The following is an 8,464-nucleotide window of genomic DNA, read 5'->3' as shown; positions in this document are numbered from 1 at the left end:
TTGAAATTTACATGCCCTAAGATTTGTCATTACTTGTTTTTTGCAGAAGCTTGAACCTTTGAAGATTCGGTATCACGGGGTCTCTGGTCCTGCCATGCCTTACGATGAGCGGTACACACCGTACATCAAGCAGGCAGGACTACTCCCGTGGATTCAGTTGGTCAGCCGGTCCACGCCGAATCTGAACGCTCCACTGGTGTCCGCTCTTGCTGATCGGTGGAGGCCGGAGACGCATAGTTTCCATCTTCGGACTGGGGAGATGACCGTGACGCTCAAGGATGTCTCGTTGATCACCGGTCTTGCTATCAACGGGATGCCTCTCTATATGAGCACCGATTCTGATGGGTGGCGCGAGCGGATGCCACTGATGACGTGATCCAGACACATGCTCGTGTCTACATGTGGTATGTTGTGTCGAGGACTTTGTTTCCTGACTCCACTGGCAAGAACGCTTCATGGATGTGGCTGAAGGCGTTGACCGTCTTCGATAGCAAATGGAGCTGGGGTTCAGCGACTCTTGCCTACTTGTACCGACAGGTAGTTGGTCTGTTTTGTGATCAACTCATTTCTTCATTAGCAATGCAAGCTTGTTGTCAAGTTAACATTGTTTTTCTTTCATATGCAGCTGGATGATGCGTGTTGCAGGATCACAGATAGTGCAGGCATTGGTGGTAATATGCTTCTACTTTCTGTATGGAGCTGGGAGCGTCTGCCTGTTGGACGCCCGAAGAGCGTCAGGTTTAATCCTTGGTATGAAGATGAAGATGACGAATTACGGCGCCCCACTTGGGCTTACAAGTGGGATGTGGTTTCCGAGATGACGAACAATGTCAATCTCATTTACCAGAAGTACGTTGCCGAGTTGGACACGATTACGCCTGAGCAGGTAATGAGGTCATTACTTCAGTCATTTCTCATGTTTGCCTGAAAAAATTCACCAATTTTGCATTGTTGCCGTATTTCATAGGTGGAATGGCAGCCATATGGCGCCGATGACAGACTTGGGTACACCCCGGAGTTTACAATCAACCCGATGTGCTTGCGGGATAGGGATCTCTGGCGTATGCGGTTCCCACTGATATGCAACTGGGCTGTTGAGTTTCATTTGCCACATCGCGTGTCTCGTCAGTTTGGTCTGTTCCAGCCTCACCCGCCGGAATGGGTGGATACGGACAAAGCACTTCATAGGTAAGACAGCATGAACCGTATTGACTAAGCATCCTCACTCCTTGATTTTGCTAATGTTTGGTTTTGTACCATGCAGGTTGGACAGGAGAAGGCAGCGGAAGATAAAGGACTGGGACAAGCATCATGCTTCGTATGTTACCCGCTTCCAGCTTTGTGTGGAGGAAGCTCGTAGCAGTGCACGCGCCAAGCTTCGTGAGCATAGTCCACTTGCTTTTGATAACTACATACGATGGCTTCTTGAAAATACTCGAGTTGAGATATGCCCGCCGGCATATAATGAGGATATTCTTGAAGAACCCGTAAAATTTGAGGATCTATCAAAGGGGAAGTACAACAGAGATGTCAGGGTAGGGCACGGAGTCCCTGCTGTTCCGGTGATTAACTATGTGGTAAAGTGTTTCTTCTTTACTTTCCCGTTGGCCGTATTACACATGTTTGAATGGCTAACGTGTTCATTCTTTCTCATCCGCAGCGCACCGAGATCAAGAAAGCAGCTGATGAGAGCCAGTCTATTCTGGAGGAAACACCGGTTGGAAAAGGCAATGATGATGGTCCACTACGAGCATTCCTCAAGGTACAAATCGCATTCACTATGAGAGGTAGTCTATGTTGCGGAGTTTCATATCTTCCACACTTGTTCATGTTACAGCGTCAGGCCAGGAAGTTAAGGCGGTTATCGAATCTTCTCGGTTGCCGTGATCCCGAAATTGATGAACCATCTGCCTCTAGGTCTGGTACACCATCAGACCCCTCATCTCACCATCAGAGGGACGATGTGAGTTCCTCATATGCTTATCGGATGATGAGGGTGCGGTCACCCAAGAGGTATGACTAATCCTTTAGATGTGATTCTCACTTGATTACGATGTCGGTCTTCACCATATTGTTTGATTGTGTGATAGGGCGATGAGCTTGATGATGACATGACTTTGGCGGACGCTCAACTTCGGTCCCCATATGTGTTCAAGCCTAGGCAGCCCAGACGCCGGTACACGCCCAACGACTTTGACAACAGAGGCAACCCAAAGGTGGTCGTAGGGACCTCGCGGATGGCTAGCTTGGATCATGAGGCGGAGGCGGAGGCGGAGGCGGAGGAGGAAGTGCAGGAAGAGGAGGCTCGTCCATCCAGGAAGAAGAAGATTGCCTGCAGGCGTGGCACCAGGAACACGCGCGGAAGGCATTAGTGTTTGTTACTATGAAAGTGCTCTCTTGTAGCCGTTTCGTTAGGTTGATGAACTTGTTGCGTTATGTTATATGTTGGTGAACTCTTACTATTGTGGTATTTGTGTTGTCCTAAAAGATGTGATGTTCAAATTATTAGTTGTCTTTGTTCAGTATTTGTCCTAAATGATGTTGTCTTTGTTCAGTTGAATTGTTCAGTATTTGTATTTGCCAAAATGGAATCTGTTTCTGCAGTTTGGCAGTTAACAGCACTGCAGCGCCTGGCAGTCAGGCGCTGCACTGTACTATGCAGCGCCCAAAGCCTAGGCGCTGCACCTCACAGTGCAGCGCCCGTCCCATAGGCGCTGCTTAACTGGCCATGGCTGCCACAGAAGGCTTTGAGCACTGATGATCCACGAAAATTACCAAGTTATAGTGCAACGCCTTTGTTCTGGGCGTTGCACGGTTGTTTACTGCAAAAACAGAGTTGACAGCACATTCATTTCACCGGAACATCATAATACTTACAATGACTGCATCATCACAACAATTTGAACAAACAAAAATTTTATGCCGACGAGTTCATAACTTAAGACAATTCGAACTACGACATGGTTCACGACACATTCATTACAAATGACAAATGGCAGCTTGCCCTAGAAAATAGTTCACCAATATCTTACATGCCCTCACAAGTTCACGACGAGTGCACCGAACCGAAGTCCCTACTGAGTAGAGCGAGGCCATTTCCCCTTCTTGTCACGGGCCGAGTCCTCCTCTTGCGCCTCGCGAGCCTTTGCAAGCTTTCTTGCCCTCTCCTCCTCACGAGCAAGTTTCGCTTGGCGTGCCTTCTCCTCGTCTCGTTTCTTCCGCTCCATCCTCTCCTTCTGACGACGCTCTTCCTCCAAGCCTCTTCGAAACGATTCTTCGAACCGCCGTTGCCGCCTAAGACAATCTTGGTATTGGTCCTTTTTGACATCTTCTGGCACTTCAAGATCTATCCACGTGAAGTACTTGCATAGAGGAGGCGGTGACTGCATACAAATTTTTTGTTAGTGTTGACACACATTTGATAGTAACATTTTACTTCTTGAGCTTACCGGTGGTTGGTCATAGGCGTTAGTTGGAAATGCACGATCATAAGCATAGTTTGGGCATACAAAATATCTCCGCCCTTCCGTCCATGATTTATTTTGGTCGGTGGATACCTTCACCTTGCAAACATCTCCACACCAACATGGCGGGATGTTGGAATCTTTCTCCTTCACCTTGTCCAAAGATGCGTCCTCCCACTTGTTCGGCATGTCTTCTTGGTTAGCACACGATGGCCTCGTCATGGAACCGGATGAAGCCATGCCTACAAAACCGATAATTCTTGGTTAACCCTAACCCCCACTTAACAATAACACAATCCTAACCATAGCATAACCCTAACACCAACATCAAACACACATACCCCTAACCCTAGCATACCATGAAAGCCTAACCAACCCAAATTAGCAAAGAAACTTAACATCATTCAACAAATATTTGCAAATCCAAGCCAAAACTAGGGTTTTCCCAAAGTAGCAAGATTTGAGCAAATGTGACAATTCCTATGGATGAAAACGAGGGGAACGGAGGAGATTACCTTAAGGGAGGGTTTGGCTTTGAAATCCACGGTCAAATACTCTGGATCTGAGGAGGATTTGAGAAGGGGAGAGAGGAGGGCAGAGGGGAGGCACTGAGCTTCGGGTTTGTGTGGGGGTGGGGGTGTGTGGGGTGGGGATGGGTGGGAGGGGGGTGAGTGCAGCAAATAGATGTCCAGTCGTGCAGCACCTAAGGGAGAGGCGCCACACACCATAGTGCAACGCCTACTCTTTATTGAACTATTGCCGTCACGGGTAATGCACGTACACCCTTGAGCACCTTATTGAAGCATTCTGCCATATTGCTTGTCATTTGACTGTACCTCCGGCCATCTTCATTGAAAGCACGTGCCCACATATTCCTTTCGACAATGTTCTTACTGAGAAATTCATGACCATTGGGGTCAAGTTTCTTGTGTCTGAGCAATGCATTGAACAATGTGGCAAACCGCTTGTTGGTGAAAGCGAGACAACAATCTTGAAGATCATCGGCCAACTCCTTGATACCACATGGCCTATAGAAGTTTGCACAAAAGTGCCTCATGCACCATCGATGATGCAACTTTCTATGTCCGGGAATGTCAACCACCACCGCATTGAGAATTCCTGGATGGCGATCCGATATGACACAAATTTCCCTTTCAGCCGGTAATACCCTTGTTCTCAATTGACGCAAGAACCACTCCCAGTTATCATTGTTCTCCACCTCAACCAAAGCGAAAGCCAAAGGCAACACCCGGTTATTGGCATCACTTGCTATTGCAACCAATAAAGTGCCCTTGTATTGTCCGGTCAAGAACGTGCCATCAATGGCGATGACGGGCCGACAATGCTCAAAAGCCCTCATGCATTGCTCAAAGGCCCAAAATGCACGGCCAAATACTCGGACGGTCCTCCCGTTGTGAATCAATGTTTGGTGCCCATGAGGCTCAACCATGTGAACCATGCCTGGGTTTGTAGTGGCCATAGCTAACAACAACCTAGGGAGTCGGTTGTATGCTTCCTCCCAATTGCCATACAACATCTTGAATGTGGCTTGCTTTGCCTTCCATGCCTTGCCGTACTTCACCTTGTAATGAAAGATGGCTTTCACAAGGTCAATGACACTCTTGATGCTCATTGTTGGAAGTGTGGATATTTGGTTGGAAAGCCTATAAGCGATGAACTCGGACGTGAGTTGTCTGTGTTGTTGGTACACAAGCTTGCCATCCGCATTCTTGTGCCGGCACATGTGATTTGGTAGACAACTCACTATGCGCCAAGTGGGACCTCCTTTCCATGGCCTTGCACGCACAATCCATCGACAACTTGGCACTTCACATTTGACCGTGTAACGCACATTGACGTCTGAGTTGGCCACTTTATGTGGACGATAATGCGTAACCGAGTAGTTGTCGAGCCACATCTTCAATTCCAAGAAGGATTGAAACTCACAACCGGGATATATCCCGTTCTTGCCGTCTTCCAAATCACGGTGAGAACTTGGCCTAGCTCCAAGAGATATGCATTTGCCACCATCCACAACGGATTCATCCGCGAGACTAAGATCCTTGAACAATGGTGTCTTGTGATCCCGCCCGAATACCTTCTTGAATGCTTGGGCCTCCTTCGGTGTGAACCCCTCCTCATCAACTTCTTCATCGGGACCATCGTCATCCGAGTCCGATGCATATGCACGGGAAAAAGGGATGGATTGGTCCATTGTCTCTTGCACATGATATTGGTCGAGATCACCCACATTGTTGTCATGGAGATCAACTTCGTTGTCATCCTCCTCGTACTCATCATTCTCCTCTTCAAAACCTTCATTTTGGTTGTTTGGAGTCGGGCTCAATGTTGGCCAATCTTGTTGCGTGAAATGAGGTTCACTCATTTGATCTTGGTTCATGGGTGGTGGAGTGCTAGCAACCAACGGGGAGGGGTTCCGGTTCAAGTCCAAATTCAAAGTAGACTCAACCTTCTTGAAGGCAAATAACTCAAGAGCCTTGTCTAGAGATTCGGCAACTGTCTCCTTGTATGCAACCCAACGTTGCTCGGAGTTCACACGCATTGTCTTCCAACGGATGTGCATTCCAAAACCAACATTATGCCTTCCCACGAACTCAACAACATCACTTGGGTCCATCCAATTCAAATCCTTCATCACTTGGTCCAAGAGCTCCGCATAGCTTGGACTACTCTCAAACACCATGTCAAGCTCATCCGGGTCCGGCTCAACATTGCCTTTCAAAAAGGCCTCTTTATCCACATGATGAACATAAACACATGTTCTCCCCATCTCTACAATAATAAAAAACACACATATATCAAGTAAGTACTTAACAAAAAATATTTGCACAAAATACATATGCCATAACATATATATGAATTAATAACCCTAACCCCCACTTAACAATAACCACAACCCTAATCATAGCATAACCCTAACACCAACATCAAACACACATAACTCTAACCCTAGCATACTATGAAAACCTAACCAACCCAAATTAGCAAAGAAACATAACATGATTCAATACAAATTTGCAAATCCAAGCCAAAACTAGGGTTTCCCCGAAGTAGCAATATTTGAGCAAATGTGACAATTCCTATGGATGAAAACGAGGGGATCGAAGGAGATTACCTTAAGGGAGGGGTTGGCTTCGAAATCCACGGTCAAATACTTCGGATTTGCAAGATTTGAGAAGGATTTGAGAGGGGGAGAGGGGAAGAGAGGAGGGGCGCAAGGCTAAGGGTTTATGTGGGGTGGGGTGTGTGGGGTGGGGTGGGATGGGAGAAAGGGTGGGGCCAGCCTAAGTGGAACACAGACTGTGCAGCGCCCAAGAGCTAGGCGCTGCACATTACAAGTGTGGCGCCTAAGTCTGAGGCGTTGCAGTGCTGTCTGTGGGGCCGCAACTGGAGCAGAGCTGCCACGCTGGCACGAGGTGCGACGCCCAAGATAGAGGCGCTGCATAGTAGTGTGTGGCGCCCAGCTGCCGAGCGCCACACATAAGGGTCAGCAGAGTGAAATTTTTTCGGAACGAGATCAGTTTGTGATTTGATTTGGACCTCGGGTCAAATATGTGATTTCCGCCTATTCCGGCGAGCGCGAGCCCTCAATCCCCACTCGACACCGCATACCCGCTCCGGACGAGACAACCAGGATTCCTGCACCTGCCTCCCCCCACACGTACGTGCGAGCATGTGAAAGAAATCACCACATGCAGGACGCCGCACGGAGGTGAAGTTCTCCCGGTGAACCTTCGTCTCCGGCGGGCGACGCTCCCCCGCTCCTTTTCTCCGGTAACATCAGGCGAAAGTGCGCCCCCCCACGGCGCTCTCATTAAAAAACAGTTTGTCGAACCATACAGAGGAGCATGGCAGGCCGAACTACACATAGGTACTACTCCTGCTAGTTAGATTCTCGCGGCGGTGCCGGTGTAGCCGCCTGTTGCAACACATGGCTTGGTACATGTTCTTGGCCGCGACGGGGACAGCCAGTCAGTAACAGCACGGCTGCAGAGAGGGAATCGTCTTTTGAAGCATCATTATGTTGATAGAACCGTATATAAAATTCCTCAAGCTGCCGGTAACTAATTAAGCGGCGTGCACAACACGTAGCACGTACTGCACGTATATAGAGTACAATCCACCGGAGCTAGCAGACGGCGGAGGTGGGGGGTGGTAGTTGGTCACGTCGTACGGGACCGCAGCGTGGGGGCGTGACAGCGAGGGATCCAATTCCCGTTCCGTCCGTCACCCATGGGCACGCCGGATGCATCCACCGCAAGAACCTCCACCAGAGACACTCCAAACAAGGCCCCATCAGCGCGTGATGAGTAGAACAACCGTACTTGTACTAAGAGCATCTCCAGCATCCCGCAACCCTGCGTCCCGAAAAAATCGTTTATGGGAAGAACAAACGTATTAAGGTAATTTTTTGTGCTTTGACCCTTTTCTAATATCTATTTAAAATCTAACCCTTTTGCTACCCCAGGGTCTATGGTGGTAGGGTATAACTGCCTACCGCCAAGGTCCCTGACGGTAGGGTTGCATGTCTACCAAAAAATTTTGCTAAGTATTAAACACAGTGCGTGCCCGTGTCTACAGCCGAGTACCTTTGCGGTAGGGTTGTACATGTTACCGCCATTCTGTTTGGCGATAGGGATGTTTCCTACCGCCAAGGTCCTTGGTGGTAGGCTGTTACACCCTACCACCATGGACCCTGTCGGTAGCAAAAGGGTCAGATCTTGATTGTTTTTTAAACCAGGATCAGAAAAAGGTCAAAACACGAAATACTAAGAGCATCTCTAGGAGATCCTGCAATCATGCGTCCCGAAAAAATCGTTTACGGTATTTTGTAAACGTTTTTTGCAGGACGCCGGACGCACAACAAGAACATATTCTGTAAATTTAAACATACTAGTACGCGCTAAAACATCTCGCACAAGTTCATCACAAACATAATATAGCACGAGGGAGTTTCAATACAAACCGAAATTAAACAC

Source organism: Triticum aestivum, chromosome 1A (assembly GCF_018294505.1).
Source record: "Triticum aestivum cultivar Chinese Spring chromosome 1A, IWGSC CS RefSeq v2.1, whole genome shotgun sequence".
NCBI classification, from domain to species: domain Eukaryota; kingdom Viridiplantae; phylum Streptophyta; class Magnoliopsida; order Poales; family Poaceae; genus Triticum; species Triticum aestivum.
Note: the sequence above shows the minus strand (reverse complement) of the source record.